At 40.8% G+C, this 23222-nt stretch overlaps 1 protein-coding gene across 2 annotated transcripts in view; it reads left to right on the top strand.

Moving 5' to 3' along the window:
* Positions 1-23222, top strand: part of EFNA5 (ephrin A5) — a 285390-nt gene that overhangs the window by 103924 nt on the left and 158244 nt on the right. The window lies entirely within an intron of this gene.

Genomic DNA, 23222 nt, shown 5'->3' with positions numbered 1-23222 from the left:
TGACTGATGTACTGGGATATATTTATATATAAGTGGCATCTATGAAGCCATAGATTAAAAAGATCTTTAAAAAAAAAGTCAGTGGAAATAAAGGTGATAAAAGAGGTCAGAAATGAAGGCAAGAATATTTTAGGGAGAACTTAGTGGAAGAATCTGGGCTATCGATGTAAGTGGAAAATTTGACTTTTAGTGTCCTGGTGGCTATGGGAAAAGAGAGACCTGATTGTTGATGGAGCTGTCACCAAAAGGTATTTGTCATGTGGCTTTTAATATAAGTGGGACCAGGTAGGATAAAAGATTTTATTTTGTTTTGTTAATCTAATTTCATGGCTGTGTCTTATTAATGACTCTTGAAAGACCAAAATTATGGCTTTGAATTGGAGAAAACATTTCAGCAGGAAAGGGAAGGCCAGTTACAACTGTCTAGGGTGCTGGCATGGCCCATGTGTGGTTCATTTGGTTATCTGGCCTGAAATAGGAGAGCGTATGGAACCTAGAGGTGTGAGTAGGGATTTAATCCCTCATGTTGCTGTTATCTGATGCTTCGCCTGGTCTGCATGGCTGTAGTTAATTGACAGTTAAATCCTCAGTGTTCAAAGCCGTTGACCAACAAGCATAGTCTTTGGACACCTGATGTAGAGGTCCCACTCCCTTAGAGAACCACATCCACAAATAACCTAGAGCTGGGCCTGTGGGGACCCTTTAACTGATCCCTCTTGTGCCTCACCTTCAGCATTCTGGTCTCAGGGCACCTCACCCCAAGCTCAGTCTAGGCAACAGCTGTTGCCGTGGATGAGGTCTGTCCCTCAGTGCTACGTGGCATGGTTGGGACTTGGGCCAAGGGGAGCCCAATTCTAATTCTAAGCCAACCTTTTTGAAAGATGAAGAATCTGATATTCAAGAGCACTAGGCCACACACCCACATCCCCCATCTAGGTAGTAGCATGCATGAAACTAGATATATAAAAATAGCTTGACTTATATTTGTGGCCACAGGTTAAGCCTCCTTTAAAACAGTAGGTGGGAGATGGTGCAAATAGTTGAGCGGAAAGCACGGATAGGCACTGTTAAAGGTGTGAATGTTTGATCAGGGTATTTTCACTTATTTTTTTACACAAAGAGCCAAAGTCACTTGCTCTTTATGGTTGGGTCCCTGGACCCAATCCTAGCGTTGGCAGAGTGGAGGGACGTTTCCTCAAACTAACAATCGATTCTCAGAGACGAGCTGGGTGTCCTATAATTCAACCCAATTCTGACACTGTCTACCTGGAGACAGTGTAACGTTCCTCAAAGCTGATGCTGCATCCCTCCAACTCCTCGCCTGCCGCTTCAGATGCCTGTTGTTAAGTCCAGGTTGTTGCCTGTACTTCTGACCACCCGGCTATAAACCAGAAGTTCTTTCTACCCCATCCTTGGGTTGGTTTACTTTGCTAGGGCGGCTCGCAGAGAAACAGGTTACTTAATAATAGATCACTGGTTTATTCTAAGAGGATGTAACTCAGGAACAGCCCAGTGGAAGAGATGCATCAGGACAGATGTGGGGAAAGGGCAGAGAGCTTCCATGCTTCTCCAGGGATGCTGTTCTCCTCCCCAGTTCCACATGTCACCAACCTAAAGCTATCCAAACCCCATCCTTGAGGGTTTTCCGAAGGCTCCATTACATAGGCATAATTAATTCAATCATTGGCTTTCCAAAGGTTTGGGGGGGAAGGTAGCAATCAGCCCCGGTTCTGAAGCACCCTATTAACATATCAAAAGACATCTTTATCGCTGGCTACTGTTAGGAAATTCCAAAGGTTTGGAGAGGTGTGAACCAGGCACCACAGAGGAAGACCAGATATTTATGAGAAATATATTTTGGTCATCGGAATGAACAAAAACATCTGTTTTTCTTAAAAATGCAATATTGTGTTACATATTACCTAAGCAGAAGAAGTAATTCTATCAGTTAGTTACCTTGTCTAAGGAATCAGATAAACTTTTCTTCTCCCTGCCTCTCTCCACTTTACATTCCTTGAAAAGCTTTGGTTAGCCTGTTGTTTTTAATAACATAGCCAATGACTATATTTTAAGTAAAAATTGAATCTTCATATATTGGCTGATGAGCATTATTGTAAAATCTGAAGTTGAAAGTGATTCATTCTTTAACATTTTAATATAAAAGCGATCTTTTAAAAATAAACTTTCAGCATAAGATGCTTGAATCTTCGGTGCTGGAGCATTTGAGAAAATAGAGTATCTAGTTTTTATATAACTACCCTAATACTCTTAGAATACTGAAGTGTTTTTACAGTAACAAGTATGAGATAGGATCCAATATGAATATATTATCCTCCCAGCAAGCCTATTCCTTTAGTCAATTTCAGAACACATATTAAGCAAAGCAATATATATGCACAATTGTCGTTTCAAAGTATATTCATGTTCTCAGATTTGGGGGGTGGGAGAAGCATTCAGAAAGAAGTATTTTTTAAGGCAAGTAAATTCCCTAAAGGATAATTGCTCTTCTAGAGGCATCAATATATATTTCAATGTTTATCTTTGCAATGTGGTACAATTCTATTTTCTTGCAGTAATTTCAATCCCAGCACTAGGATGGCTGCAGGAGGACGCCTTCCAGAGATGTAATGAATGACCTTTAAGCAGCTCTATTTGAGACCATATTTTCCTTCAGAGAGAGTATAAATATTCTTTGGATTGTGCGTATTACTTTGTGTAGCGAAGTGAACTTAAACAGATAGAATCTCCCTTAAATTTTAAGTTAGGGGAGTTCCCGTCGTGACACTGGAGAAGCAAAACCAACTGGTATCCATGAGGATGTGGGTTTGATACCTGGTCTTGCTCAGTGGGTCAGGGATCCGGCATTGCCATGAGCTGTAGTATAGGTCACAGATGTGGCTTGTATCCCAAGTTGCTGTGGCATAGGCTGGTATCTGTAGCTCCAGTTTGACCTCTAGCCTGGGAACTTACATGTGCTACAGGTACAGCCCTGAAAAGCAAAATAAATAAGTGAAGTTAGCTTTCTCTCCGAATAGGTTGTGGGAGAGACAAATTATGAGGTGGGTCTTTAGAGAGTACTCTATGCAGACATCATTATTGCCAAGAAGAATTCATTCATTCTGTCATATTATTCTGTCTGTAAATATTCACTGATAATTATGGCCCTACCACTGTTCTGTGTACCAAGAGGGTTGCAAGTAATTAAGACATCCTCAACAACTGTCTATATATATATTTTTTCTTTTTAGTGAAATAGGCATAGGGGAGAGAGTTAAATGACAGTTTAAGAAGAGTCACAATGAATGATCAGAAAGTAAATTCTCAGCAGGAGTCATTGAGAAAGAGGATTTTGCAGGAGGTGGAGCTGTGCATGGTTACAGAGGTGATGGTCATTAGGAGAGGAGGGACGGGAAAGGAGTGCTGCTTTGAGAGGTAGGGCCTCTGGCCATGCTGTAACCAATTCACTATCCCAGTGACTTATTAAATCTTTTTCTATGTCATTTCCTTCAAATGTAAGATTACGTCTGATATCTCTTCTTGCCATTCTGTCATCTAAGCACCTACCTGGCTATGGAATTCTCTTCATATCTACCTCCGATTTTTTGCTCTACATTAAAGTAAAGAGACCTCGTATAAACTAATTTTCTTTTGTTCTCTTAGATTCAGCTTGCATTTTTTGGCTCCATAAATATTTCCCATTTAGATAGTAATTATATTGAAAGAGAGCTATACGTTCAAACACATATGGCTTTCATGGTTGCATAATAACTGAGTCTAAATTGGGTAACTCTCATTAATGAAAGGACAAGACATAATTAGGTCACAGCATCTGACCATTGTGACTTAACCTTCCCTTTGCCCTTATCTGCTACAGCTTTGGCCTTAATATGGACAAAGAGCAATTTAAATCTCTTTCCATTCCTATCCTTTTTTTTAGCACAGCTTCAAATCTAAACCTCTAATAAAGAAAGAGATAATAAAAGAGCAGGGAAAATATAATAGGAATTATACTGACTTTCACAGAAGTTTTGGAAGAGAAATAGATTCTCTTCCTCAACTTTGTAATAATATAATCATGGTATGATTTCTACTTTGCTAGAATTGGGACTATTTGGAAATCTTTAATGAATATAATCATGTAGTAAGCATTTAAAAATTACTATTTCCTGAAAGCCAGGAAATGATTTTCTCAGTGGAAAATTGAAAAGAAAAAGAAGAAAGCCAGCTCCTTCTTTTTTTTTTCTTTTTCTTTTTTTTCTTTTTTCTTTTTTAAATAGCATGATCCATGTGTCAGCGTGTGATAGAGTCAAGGTTGGGAAATAAAGCCTGAGTTTTAGCCTTATCTTTGAACCTTGCAGTATAAACTTGAATGAATTATGTCATCTTTTCTGGCTTAGATTTTTTTTTTTAATTTCAAAATAATAGCAAGCATTTATATTTGTCATGTGCTAGGTAAACCAACCTTTCATTTTTGATCACTTAATCCTTTGAATGACACTGTGGAGGAATTCCTGCTCTGGTGCAGTGGGTCAAGGGTCTGGTATTGCTGCAGCTGTGGCATAGGTTGCAGCTACAGCTCGGATTGATCCCTGGCCTGGAATGTCCAAATGCCACAAGTGTGGCAATTAAAACAAGAAAAAAAAAAACACTCTACAGTGGATACTATCATGGGATTATAATTTAGTTCTTTATCTTCCCTAACATTTCAGTAAATGATTTGAACCCAAGTCTCTGGATTGTAAATCTGTGCTATGAGCCACTATGCTGGACTGCCTCTTTATTTATATCATTTTACTAGAGACCAAACACTTGATTTATTCAAAAGTGAGCATGTTTCTAAACATATACAATAGTAACAAAACTTTGAATATATAAATGACCTTGTCTTTAAAGGGACTCTGAGAAAGGTCATTTATTATTTTACTTAGCAAAAAAATTTCATATCAGTAATAGAAGAAGCCACTTTTCTTTAATCTCCCTCGTACAAAGGAGAACCACAGCACACACAGAGAAATCCTGGGAGAATGGAGGAGAATCTGGCAACTAACCAGGACTGAATTCACTCCTGTATATGTCAGTTGACAAATACCATCGTTGAGAAATCAGGAAGCAAAAATAACTTTTACCACATTGCCCCAGGGACCACACTCTCTGAATTCCTGTCAGCCTTCTGCATTGGCTGCGAAATTCTTGAGGTAGCACTTGGTCCAGACTCATGCTAGGATGCCTGCCCCCTGACCTCAATCCTTCTCTCACCCTGCTCACCTGAGATATTTTGCTGGGTGCCCACCATGGACAGGTACTGCGCTAAGGACCAGGGCCAAGGTGTGGCTGGTAACAGGCATGGCTGCTGCCGTGATGTGGCTTACAGTTCAGTGGAGAGGTCGGTATAAAGGAATTAATCATACGAAAGGACAAAAATCCCAGGTATGCTGAGAGTAATAAAAGGAGAGAGATGCAGGCAGTTTCAGGAGGGGGATTTGGGGCAGGAGCCTTGAGGTTTGAGCTCAAGCAGTCTTTAATTTCATCCTAAGTGTTCCAGCCTTGATAGGAAGAGTCTCCCACATAGTAGATAATTTAGGGCAGATGAAATGTGCTAAAGGGATCTGAGTAAGATCACAATTTTGATCAAAAATTGTCTTCCTGTGGATTTTCATTAGTGGAAAGTGTAATGTTGAATAGGCTTCATGAGAGCACTGGTTCAGGTAACTTTCTCTTGCTACAGACCAACACCAGATTGGAGAAGTTTATTTAAGAAGGCTGTCATGGGCCGGGGAACAGAGTTCCAGGTCAAAGGATAGAAAATGGGAATTTTAGGAGTTCCCTTGTGGCTCAGTGGGTTAAAGATCTGGTGTTGTCACTGCAGTGGCTCAGGTCGCTGCTATGGTGTGGCTTTAATCCCTGGCCTGGGAGCCTTCACATGCAAAAAAAAAAAAAAAGTGAATTTTACTTTGTGCTTTGTCACCAAACAACTGGTTTGGGTTTTTTTTAGTGAAATCTAACAAGACTTTTGTGACAATTAAGAAAGAAAGTATATGGAGTTTCCATCATGGTGCAATAGAAATGAATCTGATTAGGAACCACGAGGTGGCGGGTTTGCTCCCTGGCCTTGCTCAGTGGGTTAAGGATCCGGTGTTGCTCTGAGTTGTGGTGTAGCTCACAAACACAGTTCGGATCTGGCATGGCTGTGGTGTAGGCCAGTGGCAACAGCTCCAATTAGACCCCTAGCCTGGGAAACTCCATATGCCACAAGTGCGGCCCTCAAAAGACCAAAAAAAAAAAAAAAAAGAAAGTATACAAATGATAGTTCACACAGGGCCTGGCACATAGTCAGTACTGATTTAATTCAGTTCTCTTTGTTACTAGCTAGTATGGGAGGAACCAAGGTGGGTAAGACTCTGAAGAGTGTGGAAAACCTTGATAGAGATCTGATGTTTATCCACAAATGGGGCAGTTCATGATAGATGTGAACCAAAAGGGCTTTGGGGTTGACTTTGAAATAGGGGTAAGTGGTATAGGGGCTCAGAGGAGAATATTCTAGAGGGGCATAAAAGTGTAGTGAAGGGAAAACTTAGGTGTGTCCAGCAGCAGAGATTCACTGGTCTAATTTCCTGGAATGCCTGATCCTCATGGGGGAGGACTGACAAGAAAACTGGGTGGTGACCCTTCCCAGGGGCCAGGACATCTCACCCAGTACCTCAAAGGAAGCTTTCCTTTTCCTCTCAGCCTCCTGGCTGGAAGATGAGACGTTCTAGAGTGCTGTTTTTACCCTCGTTCTTGAAATGGAGCTTTGCACTGGTTGGTACCTTACAAAGCAGTTCCTTTCTATATTCTTAGCTGCAGATTGAAGAGTTGTAGTGCAATCAGATGAGCGGCGGTATAGTCACGTTATGGAAGAATGTGTATATCTTACATCTAACTTGAAGCTCTTAGCCATTCTTGGCATTCCTTTCTTCTGCCACAGGTTAATTAAACTCCTGTTGTGGTCAGTGCTGACTTAGATGGTAGAATCTTAAACACTTGGTTTAAGATGACGACTAGATGCGCTGTAAAGGGGTGAGAATCAGTGCCTTGACGTCTCAATGGTAGAATAAAATACTGATGAATTTAAATAGGTCAAAAAATACAAGAAAAATCTCCGGTCCCCTTCCATACACAAAATAAATGTACAACAGCAGACACAAAAGCATGAAGCAAACCTTGAACATGGGTAACTGCACAAACAGGATTAGAAAGCTGCACGTTGACTGACCAAACAGATTAATGGGTGATGTATATCAGGCTATCTGAGGTTCTGAAGGTGTACCAGAGCAAGATAATAAAATTGCCTGTCAGGTAATCTGATTTGAGAATTGCAGTCACCTGTGAACTGGTGTGTGGGCTAATAAGCCAGGGGTTTGCCAAGACTCGTTCGCTTTTAAGCTGCTCTCCCACTGTACATCTGTCTCTGCAGGAGGTGTGAGACTAGTGTGCTGTCCCTAGCAGGAGGCAGGGAACCCAGGCAGGGTCCCCCGGTTACAGGAGGTTGAGAAGTGAGCCAGCTGCTCACTCACAGCTGCTCAGCAGACAGTACAGTGACCTAGGTACCTCCCGGCTGGCAGAAGCTGCTGTTGCAGAATCCGATAGCAAGTATCCCTCCAAAGGTGGGCAGCATGTAGGTGTGTCATTCTGGGCCCTGACATAGGGGGGGCGCTTTTTTTTTTTTTTTTTGCCATTTTTTGGGCCGCTCCCGCGGCATATGGAGGTTCCCAGACTAGGGGTCTAATCGGAGCTGTAGCCACCAGCCTACGCCAGAGCCACAGTAACGTGGGATCCGAGCCACGTCTGCAACCTACACCACAGCTCACGGCAATGCCGGATCCTTAACCCACTGATCGAGGCCAGGGATCGGACCCGCATCCTCATGGTTCCTAGTCGGATTCGTTAACCACTGCGCCACGACGGGAACTCCTAGGGGAGCGCTTTGACCTTGCCCATGATACAGAACCTTCATGAGACTCAGTTTTCCTTTCTGCAAAGTGTGCCCAGTTTAGAGGGTTGTTGGGATTAAAATTCATCTCACAGTATTTGGCACACAGTAATCGGTAGGTATAATCAAAGGATTAAATAGATTGAGGACTCTTTGCTCATCAACATTTTTCTTTGCCTGTCAATTAGTTTCTTCCCACTACTTTTTTCCCCCTGAAATGATTACAATTGTTTCCTTCTCTTTCACTTGATGTTTCTATGAGGATAGAGAAAGCTCACAATTACTTAACTATTAATACATTTTTGTTTTAGGAGGATCTTACGTGCATTATGCAAATATTCATTGTTCCCATATCAGTGGCATAGAAAAATCACTGGCAGTAGTATTTTGGGTACAAGATTCAACTGGAACATTCAAATGGGAGGATTCTTAAAAAGGTGCTCAAAGCTTTAATTATTTTTCTTTCTAATACAAATGAGGTACATGCTTTTAATATACATCTGTTTATATGCTAGAGTAATTAATTTCATCCTTTTGTAATTTGTTAGCTTTGAAATATTTTATAGGAAAAAAAGGAAATGCCTCAGTAAATGAGCTGTAATTGTCGGTGCCATTTCAAAAACAGTGCTAACAAATTATAGGGTGATCAACCAGCTTTCTGGACATCAATTGCTGCTTGCCTTTTCTTTGAAATAACTCTTAATTCTGCATGCAGAATTTATCATAAAATTATTCTACTTTTTAGAGGAATTAACTTCTGAACTCTTTTAAGTATTAGTTTCCTTTTATAAAGTATCATAAAGGATATTTTCACAAGGCAGGTAAAATAGTAATAAAAAAAAAAACCCAACAACTGTAAAGATAGACAGGATAGTGCTATGTGGAAGAACCTACTAGGTGTAGATGTTTGGGCTTTCAAAGAAAGCATTTAAGTGCTTTTTCACTGATTCTGTAAAGAATTAATCCCATAGAATGATTTAATGTATATAGCATTTGAGGAAGAAAATCTTTCAATATAATTCATTTTAGTAGAAGGAAAATCATAATGGAAATCAGCTTCTCATTTCTATTATCTATGCGGTGAATTCTATAGAATTCTCATTGGATGTTGAAGATGACACATTACTGTCCCTAGCATGACCACAAAGTATAGTGTCCTGCCAGTTAATTGCTGTACGACTAGGCCAAGGCAGTCTGTGTTAGGCCAGCAAGAGGTTCTGTTCAAGGTCAAGGTCTCCCCTGAATGTTAAAACAACTAGCCCTCAGGGAGATGAGAAGTGGTTGCTCCCCTTTAGGGATGTATAATCTCATGGATGGGTTTGCCTTCCCTGGGTCACTGTGGCATTGAGCTTTGGAGTAGATGATGCTTAGTTTGAAAGCAGAGGGTGTTTGGGCATTGGTAGAGTGGGGACAAGATGGTTTCTGGTTCCCATCTTTTCTCAACCTGGGTCACAAACTCTTCTTCTCTAAGGTTATAGCAGGGCTACAGTGATCACATAGCAGGTGTTTAGTGGCCACCCCATCCTTGAGGACCCCTGTCTGCCTGCAGTTGAACAGGGTCTCGGGGAAAGCCAAGTAAATCCCTAAAGTTCTGGGGAATTTAGTTGAATTGGATCAGTGGCAATTCTTTTCCTCTCCCCATCACTCTTTCTTTATTGGTATGTGTCCATGTTGTAACATGGTTCAGATTTCCCCTCTGGAGGGACATGTATATCTAAAACCTAAATCCTTAGAAGAGAAGTGTAATAGGGAGTTCCTATCATGGCTCAGCGGTTAACAAACCTTACTAGGATCCATGAGGTTGCGGGTTCTATCCCTGGCTCTTTGCTCATTGGGTTAGGTATCTGGTGTTGCCGTGAGCTGTGGTATAGGTCATAGATATGGTTCAGATCTGGCGTGGCTGTGGCTGTGGCTGTGGCTGGCACCTGTAGCTCCAATTTGACCCCTAACCTGGAAATTTACATATGCCGCAGGTGTGGCCCTAAAAATCCAAAAAAAAAGAGAGAGAGAGAGAGAGAGAGAAATGTAACAATTTAAAGTAACAAGTTGCATTTTTTTTTTGTTTATCCCTTCAGAGTTTACAAAGTATCTTTTGTACCCTATACTATCAGAGGTAAATTACTATTGTCCTCATGTTACAGCCTAGGGAAATTGTTGTTCAAAGTGGTAGAGCCAGGAACAGGACCCCCAAATCCTTTTCCATGACATGGGCTAGTCTTTTCCACTTCATCATTCCACTGGTGGCTGCGTGCAATATCTGGTGCCATGGACAACATCAAAATATATCCTTTCCTAGATTTTTAAATAGTCTTTATATCCCCTTGGCTTGGTAATATAGAGAGCTTCATGAATACATAGAGTTCTGTGATGAGGAGATGCCCATTCACATAAATGGTCCTCAGGGCAATAGAATTTGAGCTATCAGCATTTTTAATGGTGCCCTGCTCTAAGGAGACACTGTACTGCTTCATTAGTGGAATAGTGAGAAGAGTTCACATAGACCTTGAAGCTAGCAGTCATATCCTTAACTCTAGCCTATCGTGTCCCAGCTTTCTTCTCTCTCATGAGTTACCTAACCTTTCTCTGCCTCAGTTTCCCCACCTGTTAAATGGGGATGATAATAGTACCTTCCTCGTGAGTTGCTTAAAGATTGAATGATTTAATACATGCCTAGAACAATGCCTGGCTTGTAATCAGTCTTCACTTAATATTGGCAGTTATTATCATTCTTAGGATCATTATTGTTGTTGTAATTCTTTCTGCTCACTTCTGCCATTGGCGTGACTATAAAGCTAGTATGTGGCAGGTGCTTAGGCATTTTTTCACTTTTCCTAGCAGAAGTTACCAGAGACCAAGAGAACACTCTCCTGCAGGTTTTGGCCACAATGAGTGGCCAGGATTGCATACCTCTGCCAAAGCTAGGGTTTGGGGGGGGGGGTTAGTCATTTTTTATAGTGTATATATATTTAGCAATTTTGAAAAAAGTTTGGATGACAAAAAAAGAAAAGTTAATAAACACACTTTTAGCTGAATGCATTGGTCATGGGAAAGACCTGTAGGGATACTTTCAGCTTTGTAAAATCTGGCAGGCTTTTTCTTTTTCTTTTTTTTTAAAGCTTACATATTTTGCTTTTAGTTCCTTCTCAGAGTTAAAAGAATTATGTCTTAGGGGAAATTCTAAAATAAATGTTCAGAGACATCAGTTCTGATGGGATAGGACAGAGATGGAAAGAATCAATAGTATAGAGAGGGGTAGAGTGAGTGTCATCACCGCCTCTTTGATAGTCTTATTTTGTAAGTGTGCCATTGGGTGATGGGGAGCCTGGGGATGAGTAGGGAGCTGCTGGAGGAGGTGAGAAGGAGTCCTGTGGATCCCTAAATCAAGAGTCCAGGCACGTGAGTCTCTTCTAGTCTCTGCTGCTACTTTAAAGGAGATACACATTCTTCTTCAGTTTTCTTGTTCCAACAGGAGATGGTAGTGAGAATCAAACAGGTTACATGTCAAACAAGGTTGAAAATGACAAAGTACTTGAGGAGTCCGAAGAGTGTATCAGTTTAGAACAGGTGCGGGCAAACTACACATGAGGGATGGTCTATGGCAGAGGCCATGTGGTCCACAAAGCCTGAAATACTTACTCTCTGGCCCTTTGCATAAAGCTGCTAGAGGTGTGGTTTAGACTGTGGGCTCTAATGTTACTGGGCTGACACCGTTGGAGTCCTTGGGCTGCTGAATTAACCTCTCTATCTCAGCCTCTTGATCTGTATCCTGAAGATGATGACAGCATCACTGCCATGGCCTGGCTAAAACTGTGAAAAGAGTTAATATACAAATATACCCATGAAAAGCTCCCAGGGCAGCAGCTGGCACTTATTAACTGCTATATAAGGTTTATGTGATATTAAAGCACCTTGCTAATGGAGGATTAAAGGACAATTTTTACAAGATTCTGATCATAAAACATTTGATGTTTACATACTACAGCTTTTAAAATTTGTTCGATTGACAGGGAAACTGACTATGGCTTTTCCATTGCACCTGGCAGGAATATTACCTAGAATGTAACAGTATTTTACCTAGAATGCCAGAATACTGATACGGCCTAAAATATTCTAGGAACTGTGGACATCTCACTGGAGATGACCACGTTATGGCATTTGAGGTGACTTCAGCTGAGACTAAGCTACCTTATGTGGTTGGACAAACTGAAATAAAATGGAAATGTTTGGTATTCTATTTGAGTTAAAATGTCTAATAAACTGCATTAATTTTATTTCAATATAGAAAATGGAGCAAAAACTATATATGCCTCTAATTAAAGTACATCACTTACATTTTTTCATTTAGTCCCAACACCAGTACTGCAAGGTTTGTGTTTTTCTTCCCATTTAAGAAATGGAGAAATTGAAGCTCAGAAAGATTAGCGTAATCTTTGCCTAAATGTAGATGGGAAGGGTATAGCCATTCTCCTCTACAGCACGATCAAAGGGGAATAAACTCCAGTCTCCTGTGTTCATATCTCAACAGTCATAAAGAGATAGATAAGGAAAATGATAGATAATGCAAGTGATAATATAGTATTAGCACTGTTTAGTTCAACCATAGTAAAATAAGTATTCTAAATTGAGTTGTTAAAATACTTCCATGTTAAATTGATATTTGACATCGCTGACAATATTGTTGGCCAAACTTGCCGCTAATGTGTGAGGTCCAGCAGTTGTTTGTACCCATTAGAAATCAGAGTACATCTAAAAGCATCTCTGCATTTAGTTGGACTGGTTGAGGACACTTGGCCATGATGAGACCTAGGTTAGAGTATTCTTTGCTAACTGTCTTTTCTGCTCTGAGAAGACCCAGTTACAAGCAGTCTGCTATTTGAGTACAGCTTGGTGTCCTAAGAGTGTCTCTAAGAGGCAGAAGTCTAAACACTGCAAGGTAGAAATACCTTATAAGGAATGTCTTTCATTTTCAGAGAGTTGCCTATGTTCTCCCTGGGTGGTGCAGCCCAGTGGGTAGAGAACCTTGAGAGTATGGGAGGCTTAGAGGGATAGGCTGCTTGTTCCTTGTGGGGAGGCAGAAGTACTCTGGGCAGCTACACTCTAGCCTGGGGCAAGTCCCCGTTCAGAGCAAGGGCTTGCACGGGGTCACCCCTTCGCTCTTAATAGTGTAGGGAACTAGGGACCCAACATGTTTCTGATAGTATCTGAAAAGACGGAATGTGGCATGAGATACTAAAAGATGTGGGTGTGCAATGTGGATGAGCACGGACTTGATCATTCCAGGTCTGTTTGTTCACAAAAACCTCAGTTTATTCTTAAGAACTAAAAACTTATCTCTTACTTTCCATCTGCTCAACACGACTGGAAAGCTGCCACGTATTAGCTGTATGAGCAATACAGCAAATTATGAATATCCGTTTTCTCACTTAGAAATGAGGATAATTCTTGCCCTGCCCATCCAAATGACCTTGTGAGGATCAAATGAAATGCTGTGTGTTATATCTTATGTAGCGGGATTATGGCATATAATTATTTCCTGATTAATTACTGGGCAGACTGTGATTGGTGAAGTACCTATATATTTGAAAGCCTCAGTGCTTTGACTGTTGATGGTTAATCAGAAAGAAAGTAAGCATTCCTGAAACTATCATGTAAAACAATTATAGTTTGGGCTTAACTTTTTTTTTTTTAAATTCTGAAATGTATCAGGGTCACTGTTTTCAGAAAAAAGTTTCTTGTCAAACTTTACGTGAATTTGTTATTCTCTTTGAGTTGATACAGGAAAGAACTGATCCAGCCTTCAGAGTATATATGTGCAAGTATGTCTTTTGTCCTGCTCAGTGTATGTTATGTTACTTTAATTCAGACACTGAAGGGCTTGGGGAATCTTAGTGTTGGGAGAAAAATTCTCTCAAAGACTTGTTGGCTCTACCAGATTCCCCTTTACATGGTTGACATTGGTGAAGAACTGGGCCTACCACTAAAATTCACTAAAGCCAGCTCACTTTTTTTTTTTTTGTCTTTTTGTGGCCACCCTTGTGGCATATGGAGGTTCCCTGGCTAGGGTTTGAATCGGAGCTCTAGCTGCTGGCTTACACCAACAGCAACACCAGATCTGAGCCATGTCTGTGACCTACACCACAGCTCACAGCAATGCTAGGTCCTTAATCCACTGAGTGAGGCCAGGGATCAAACCTGCGTCCTCATGGATGCTAATCAGTTTCATTTCCACCGAGCCATGACGGGAACTCCCCCAACTCACTCTTGAAAGACTGCTTCCTGCAGATGAGGAAACTGACAGGTGGTGTCACATCTGGTCCTAAAACAAAGGGGGTGATTCAACAGATATTCAGCATCGGTCTCTGTACATACCTCTGCTAGAGATTTGTACTGCTCACATCTCCTGACAGCTATGCACCTCTGCTCTGGGTTACTGATGTGACAGTGTCTTGTAGCCAATTTTTATTGCAAGAAGCAAAGCAAGTATTTCCCAAATTTCAAGCTTTACCTGTTGATCATTTCAGAAACGTATACTCCCTACCAAAAATGGTTTGAAAGTGTGTCTGCAGCTTTCCTTTGTTTTGAGTTGTTGCCCTTTAAAAAATAATCATCTATGAGGCAGAATTGTAGGGGAAGGTATTTTGATCATGAATATCTGCGTATGTGATATCCAGTTTTCCCATACAGCTCAAGTGTGGGAAAATAGATTGTTTCAGAAGTCCTTTGTTTTAGGAAGTTCATGTTGCTTTTAAACTTCAAAGAATTAAAAGGAAAGAACACATGGCTAGCTTTCTCCACTCTAACCCAACTAAAATAATAATCCCATTTTGAGGTTTAACTTTGAATCTGATTTCAGCTAGGCTAGCCGTATTTCCTGGGGTAGGTTAGTTTACCTATTTCTCATATTCCTCATTGTAAAATCAAAGTTTAGACCACTTGATTTTTGTGGCTCTTAACTTAGACAACCACCACAGAATTTTCTGGAGACCTTATTAGGAACTACATAAGGAATTAACCACCTTCTCTGGAATGGAATGTTATTTTAGGCTATCATATTTGTTTGTTCAAAAACATAGTGATTCCATCCAAGCCAAAGCATTTATTTTAAACTATCTTACCAAAGTTCTGTTACCATGCGATTTCTTACGGGGCTGAGGGAGGGAAACATAATTATATAGTCACCTCTTTTAATCATTTGCAATTAGTATATATCATCAGAAAGAAAAATACTGGGTTTGTTACCAGTTAAAAATCACAGGAGACTTCATATGAATATATAATCCACTTAATGTCTTTTTTAATGTCCTGCAGCCAACTCAACCAAAAATGTCCTGCCAAGGGTAAACGCTAATTCTGTATTTATTTGCACAGCATGCCTCGGTTTCATGAGGTAGGCTTCTATTTCTTTGAACAACAGCAGTATCTTGCCCCAAGTTTTCAAACGATAAGCTTAAAAACCCCTGACTGAGAGAGCTTTGTTGCTGGAAGGCTTGGAGGACCCATCACACCTGGGTTGTGGTCCCAGAAGTTTCTGCTGTAGGGAGGAACAAGTGTTATTAAAGAAAAAGAGCAGAGCCATCTTGCTTCTCCTCTAGAAAGTCAGATCTCTCACGAAGACGGAGTGTGAATTTCCAGTTTTGGCATCTCTGGGAATATGCCTGGCTTAAACCACCTTCCTCCAGAGCCCTGGGGGAAGCTCTGTCTTCTCTGCTTTTTCTACTGCATTTCATTTTTCAACCAGGCCGGTACAGTACAGACTATCCATGATCTATGTGTACAGTAGGAGAATGAAGCCACAGTAAGTAATACAAAAAGCCACTTCTTTTGCTGATTGATTAAAACAATCTACTAGTAGTTGCTTGGTTGTCAGCCTGAGCTTGTCTCTGTGACTTCTTCTCTGCTGCTCGCTTCCATCCATCATTGCAGAGAGCACAGAAGAAGGAGTATATACAGTGCCCTGTGCTTGCTTAGGCCTTAGCAAATATCAATTCATCACCAACTTGACTTTAAAAAGGACCATTCACTGGCATGTTAGAACATTACAATTTACCCAGTGTTCCCTGGTGCCAAAGGAGTCACATGACCGGATCTGAAAACAAAAAGAATTCCACAATATGTTCTTGGAGTTACTAATGAAAATAACTGCTGGTTGACAGGAAAGGCATATGGCAGATTTAAGATGCATGGCCACAGTATTTTTTTTTTAATTCTTTCCTACATTAGAGATTTGGATGTGTGTATATTTATGTGTGTTATGTACCAGAAAAATCTCCAACCCTAACAAGCCATTGATGAGGTGTTTTCTGTCTTCACGAGCTTCCTGTTTCACTGCTCTGCCATTGAGCCCTTGTAATACTGCGATGAATAAATGTAATCAAAGCAATTGGCTGCCTGAGATCTTTTTTAATGCACTGCTTCGGACGCAGTACATATGCTGTGCAAATAAATACAAAATTAGTGTTCCTGTTGGAAGCGTTTGGTGAGAATGAGTGATTTGTCTTGCTTATGAAAGGTGCATACATTTCCGCTCATAGCTGTTTATCAGCAGGCCTCTTTCTGCTTATGGATTCAGAGATGGAATTCATCATTTGTCAGTGTGGAAGCAGATGTGCTAGAGATGATCAGATTGATCTGTGAGGATGGGCAGAGCAGCAGCACCACTGCTAGAGGGCGGCCCCTACAAATTGTATTATCTTTTGAGACTGTTGTGTACGAGCTCTTTTCTATGCTGTGGAACAAGAAGGAAGGCTGTCTCTTTCTCTCTCTCCACTTCTGCATTTGAAAATACAGCTACTTTGGGATAGCTTAACAGAAATGGAGAACAATCTCAGTCTCTCTGTATAGTGAAATCTACTGAGAATGTATTTTTCCAAAGGTCTACTCTCTCTCCTTCCTGATCACAAATACGATTTGATGTTGAATTCCAATTAAAAAACAAAACACTCATGTCAGGGTGGCTGAAGTGTTATTTGCTCTTTTCAAAATGTTGCTGACAAAATTTTCTCTTAGTTCATAGAAGTCATTTCCACAAGGACAACATTAGGAGCAAAGGATAGTGTTTTGCTTGGAGAAAACTAATGACTTGGCAAAAGTTTGACTTGCTTTCAGTCTGTGCAAAAGGCCTGTTGAAGCTGAGTCGATTATAGAGCCATCCAAGGCCCTCTTGCCAACAAAACTCCTTTGCACTTGTGTGCTGTTGAAGATTACCATCTGATGCCAGCAGATTGAGGAGCTGAACACAAGCTGCTGAGAAACTGTCTGTGGCTTTCTAACCATAGGTTCTTGACCTTGGCCTAAAGTAATTAACCATATAGGAGCCACAGTGTCCTCTAAGGGCATCTGAGGGGAGGAAGTATATTCTCATCCTTAATGAATGGATGCAAGTGTAGAAGGAGAGCTTACTTGATGAAACAGGATTAGGACTAACCTTCGGAAATTTACCCAGGTGGGGCTAAATTTGTGTGTGTGTGTGTGTGTGTGTGTGTGTGCGCACGCACGCGCGCGTGCGCTCATGCACATGCATGCTTTTGTTGCCTCTGTTTGGCTTCTGGACTCCCTTAGTCCCTCCGTGAATATTTTCCTTTGGGTGATTTATTTTTCGTCAGATTTGTAGAAAAACAATTTCATACTCAATATAGCCAGCATATAAGACCGTCAGAAACACTGAATGTGTTTAAAATGGGACCCATAGCCCTGGTCTCATTTGTCTGGCTACAGCCGATGGTACTGACCCAACACTAAGGCTTTCAGCCAAGCCCTGACACTGACAGCAGGTAATGTTTGTGGAAGATGTGGCTTCGATGAATTAAGGAAAGTAAAAGTTTTCATGTGTGACTTTTCTTTCCTCAGTTAACTGACACCTGGGCAGGGCTTTAGCAGGTAGAGGAGAACATAGGTTTTCACTTGTCATTCACCTTTTAGAAGTTGTCAGTTTGTCATCAGTGATTTTTTTGTACAGGTCACATGGCTTCAAAGACAGCATCAAGGATGGAGGGAGGAGAAGTGGACGAAAATAACTACAGTGGTGTGCAGACATGTTAGAGGTGAACTCTTAGAGATGATGGCCATGTTTCAGGGTTTGTTTATTACATACCTGAAGAGGTTCTTGAGGTTTTTTTTTCACCATATATTTATTTAGCAATTAAAATGTGCCAGGTGTTCTGCTAAACATAGGCATTGAGATGTGATGAAGACATTCTCTGCTCGCAGGGTCCTCGAGAGAATGGCAAGTAAATAAATGACCACAGCCTTGAGTGGCAAGTGTTCTAAGGGCAGAATTGTCAGGATCATTGAGGATGGGGGTGGGTGATTGTGTGGGACCAGCTTCTGAACTGCTCTTACCCCTTCCCATCCCTTAAGTAGGCTCTGCTCTGAAGATAATGTTTTAGAGCTTAGAAGGATTCACTGTTTGCCTTTTCTAAGTGCTGCTTTTGTGCAATTTGAAGTTCAGAGTTCGATATTCATTCACAGAACACAACATCTCTCCAACAACCAGCTTGTTCCTGGTTTGCAAAGAGGCCACCAGAAAAAGGCCTCCTCCTTCTGCCTGGTTCTCAGGTGCTCAAGGACAGGGAGAAGGCAAGGGGATGGCTCTCTGATGCCCTGTGCCGTGGCCTCTATGAGGTTTTTCAAAGCTGTCCTGGGGGCTGAGGCCCAGCGTTTAGTGGAGTGTGTTGTGCTGCCAGTGCTGCATCTCGATCACGGGGCTGTCACTGGAACTGTCTGATTGAACACCAGCGAGTGCACGCTAGGAGGGAGATCCTTATTACCCATTTTCTCTGTTTCCTAAATGATCTTAATTGCCCGGGTAAAGAGGCATCCATGCTAAATCTCCTTCCCACCAGGGGTGATTCACACAGTAACAAGGTTTAGATTACCCCAAATGTCAGCACCCCCGCAGATATAATGGGCTTCCCTCCAGGGCCCACCTGACAAGCATCTTCTCTCTCAAATACCTGCACTGCCCAGAACTCGCAGCCTCTTGGACTATACACTGACTTCCTGCCCCCTTACCCAGTTCAGGAGCTAGAGCTGACTGCGGACCTTTTGATTTTTCTAATTTCAGAATCTGTGGAATGAATGCAGTGCTGATATGGGAGGCATTTTGAATCTCATTTTCCAGACATATTACCTATTAAGATAGATGTGATAGCCTTATCAAGGGTAGTATTTAGGATGTGGAAGTTAAGAGTTGTAATTTATGTGTCATCTTAATGGTCTCTTGAAAAGTTGGAAATTATTATTATTATTATTATTATTATTAATGCTTTTTTTAGGGCTGCTCCTGTGGCATATGGAGGTTCCCAGGCTAGGGATCTAATTGGAGCTACAGCTGCGAGCCTATACCACAGCAATGAGGGATCTGAGCCGTGTCTGTGACCTACACCTCAGCTCATGGCAACGATGGATCCTTAACCCTCTGAGTGAGGCCAGGAATCGAACCCACATCCTCATGGATCCTAGTCGGGTTTGTTAACCACCGAGCCACAATGGGAATGCCCAGATAAGTTGGAAATTATAATTTTTTTTTTGTCTTTTCTAGGGCCACACCCGAGGCATATGGAGGTTCCCAGGCTAGTGGTCTGATCGGACTGTAGCTGCCAGCCTACACCACAGCCCACGGCAACGCTGGATCCTTAACTCACTGAGTGAGGCCAGGGATCGAATCTCCAACCTCTTGTTCCTAGTCGGATTCGTTAACCACTGAGCTACAATGGGAACTCCTAAAAATTTTTTTTGATTATACTTGGATGTATTCATTACTTTGCCCTCTGTGCGGTCTGTGTTCTTCATTTCTTTTAGTCTGTTGTATTCCCAAACGGTATCCTCAGAAAATTTTGTACACTCTCTATATAGAAAGTTTAATTAGTCACAAGTAAATGGAAAACAGCTAAATTAAAATGAACACTGAGCAGACATTTGAATTACTTGCCCTTGCCAAGATACTCTTTGTGTGAATTTCTGGGTGAGGAAAGTTTCTTCCCCCTCATTTGCATCAAGCCTTGAGCAAGTTAGGGGTAGAAGAGCATTGTCATATTTGAGAAAGGAAATGATTGACAGTGTCACTTAAATTCAGATGTCTCCTTAAAGAAATATAAAAGGGCCTTTGAAGAAGTTGCTTTGAAAATCTTAAAAAAAAAAAAAAAAAACCTGGAATCCTCAGCTTCTCTTCCCTACTACTTTGTTCGTTCAGACTGATAGGTGAACTTGGCTCTGACCACAGTGGAGGCTCTGGGAATGGTCACCACACGTGTCAGATGTTGTGCAACTCTGCTGGGCAGCCCTGCCGGGACGGGCTTGGAGCAGACCGTGGGCGCTGCCCTGCTGGTCTCTTCCACTTGGGAGCCCAGGCCTCTGGTGCTGCCAGGCTGTGTGGCAACAGTGTGAAGTACCTAAATGGCCTGGTATTAGGCCACTGCTTTCGTTTTAACTTGGGATAGTTCCTCGGTTCTCTGAACCTTGGAGCCTCAAAATCAGGACAGCTACCTCTTAGGCTGTGAGGCAAGTCTGTTGACTTCCTCTTGGGTGGTTAAAAACAACTTCCAGCAACTGAACTAATATTTATTACAAGCGAGATGAGAAGCACATTCTTTGCCCAGACGTTGTGAAAGCAGCTGATAGACATCTCTCTTAAATTCCAACCAGTTTCTGGATACTTGTTGTAAAATACCAAGAGTCGTGAGTGATGCTGGCTGATGACCAGGTGAGCGCTTTTCGCCTCTTTCCGGGACACATTAGTCATATGTGCCAACAGAGAGGGCATGATCCTGTGCATTTCCACCCAGCCCCTGCTTTTGTACCACAGCTACACACATTTCAGAAGTAAAGTGTGTGGTTAATGAGCAGCCTGCTTGCAAGCAGCAGACCCTACCAACTGCACTTGAAAATCAGAGTCTGTCATTTTTTGTTTCAAGTTCAGACCCTAAATAAAGTTATCATCTTAACCATCTTTTACTAATTCGATACCAGTTGTACTTGCCCCTTCCACAGGACATTGTCACTCTGTCCATAGGACTAGAAAAAAATGGAGCTCTTATTAGAGTTTACTCAATGTCCTCTTTGGCAATTTCCTTTCTGTACCGTTTGGAGGGCAGGGGGTTCTTATTTCTCATTTAAGACTTTAACTTTTGGTAAGCAACCTTAGGATATTAAAAGGTTTTGAATCAGATAAGATTTAAAAAGACAAGCTGTGACAGTGTATTTTTTTTTTTCTCCTGAAGCATAGCCCCCTGTGTGTACTCAGCTCTTTGAGCAGATGGGAAATCGAAGAATTAGGTCCAATCAGATTTTAACAGTATTATTTTTTTTTTTTTTTGGAAAATAAATTTTTTCATGAAATCTTTGCAGTGTTTTTAAAGATAAATCATTTGCTTGGAAATACTTGAGTTTGAAGGATGTTCACCCTGTACTGTAACAACAATGGATTAAGAATCCAACTGCATGCCAGTTAGAGCATGCCAGTTAGAGCACCAGCTCGAAAACAAGCAGGGGACAGGACAGAAGTGTGTTTGCTTCTGAACGGGTTTTGCCAGGGCCTTGGGTCATTATGGAGGCGAGGGATCGATCCCTGGCCCAGTGCAATGCGTTAAGGATCTGGTATTGTCGCATCTGTGGCTGGGATTCAGTCCCTGGCCCAGAAAGTTCCATGTGCCTACAGTGTGGCCATTTTAAAAAAGAAAAAAAAGTAAAATGAGTCTTATCTAACAAACGCTTATAGTACAAAAAAAAAAAATAGTGACTGACATACAGGTACAACAGAGAGAATAATTAAAATGTTGGCTGTCCTGTTTCTACAGGTCAGCCGTGAAAATTCCATAAATGGAATTCAGTCAAGTTCTCCGAAGATAGCTCTTAGTTTTTCTCTATCCTCTTATCAAGTATAAAATCTAGAGTTGGCTTCCGGCTACTTAGATCTTTTTTTTCTTCCTTACAGTTTATTGGGCTTGAGGCTAAGGAGGGCCTGCCTTAATCTGGGCATGCATGTATAGACAAATGGTGAGACATTACCACCTAGACTTTTTTTTTTTCATTTTTTTATTACTCAAATGAATTTATCACATCTGTAGTTGTATAATGATCATAACAATCTGATTTCACATATAATCCATAACCAGTATAAGTTCCAGGTCAATACTATGTTATGTTAGAGAAAGTTGACCACATCTGCACTAATCTAATTTTTTTGTTATTCCTTGATAAATAATTCATTGAGTAGCTTTGTTGTGCTGTTTTTGGAGTTATAGACTTTGATTAAATTTTTCTGATTATAATATTTATCATTTGTAACTGATTTGTAAAATTCCAATGAGTTAAAAGTAAAATAAGAATCCATAGATAATTGCTGCTAGTGTTTTGGTGCATTAACTTTGAGTATTTTTTTCTGTATACATATGAAAGCTTTGATTTGTTGTTTCTTCTTCCTATGTAGTTGTAATCATACCATGAAAATAATTCTGCAACTTAATTTTTCTCAGTTAATAGTATAATTATTTATACCTATCATTACAATCTTTATAAAATTTTCTTCATTAAAAATTTTAAACAGAAATCTCCATGTTTTGATGATTTCTTTGGAGTGGATTTCTAGAATTAGACTTTCTTGGTCAAAATCTCTGAGCATTTGAAGATTCCGAATGTATATTGATTGCCTAATTACTTTTAATAAAGGTCTTACACATTTATAGTCCTAAAGTATGTGAAAGTACTGGGTGATCTTTGTATTAGCTTTAATAATTTGTGGTAAAAGTGACTTTCCACATCTTTGATGACTGCACTGATGGGCATTCACATGTGTATTATACATTTGCATTATTTCTTCACTATAGTCATATTCTTGGCAATGATGTTTTCATAAAGTTAGCAAGAAGGTGGAAGAAAACCAACTTTTTTCAGTGACATCCTTTTCATCTTAAGATTTGTTCCTTTTTAAGCATGTGAAATAGGATTTTTTAAAATAGTAGCAAACTGTTACATAAACAGGTTTTGTCATGCCTTCTCTATCTGGTTTTAGATTATCTCAGAATAACTACTTTATGCTTCTTTTCTCTTGACTATGTATCTTAGTTATAGGCATATTTGTGTGTATTCATAAAGCTTAAGGCGTGGCATGCCCTTTGTGTTTTTCTTATCTGCTTTTTGACTCTTGTCCCCTCCCCTACCTCACGCCCAGGATAGAGCCTCGGGGCCTTCCTTGAGTTGGACTGTCAGGTCATCTGTCTAAGGAGTTAACATTCCCTCACCCTCTCAGAATCACCCA

The sequence above is a fragment of the Phacochoerus africanus genome, chromosome 4 (genome assembly GCF_016906955.1).
Source record: "Phacochoerus africanus isolate WHEZ1 chromosome 4, ROS_Pafr_v1, whole genome shotgun sequence".
Lineage (NCBI taxonomy): Eukaryota > Metazoa > Chordata > Mammalia > Artiodactyla > Suidae > Phacochoerus > Phacochoerus africanus.
This window is presented reverse-complemented; position numbering and strand designations above follow the sequence as displayed.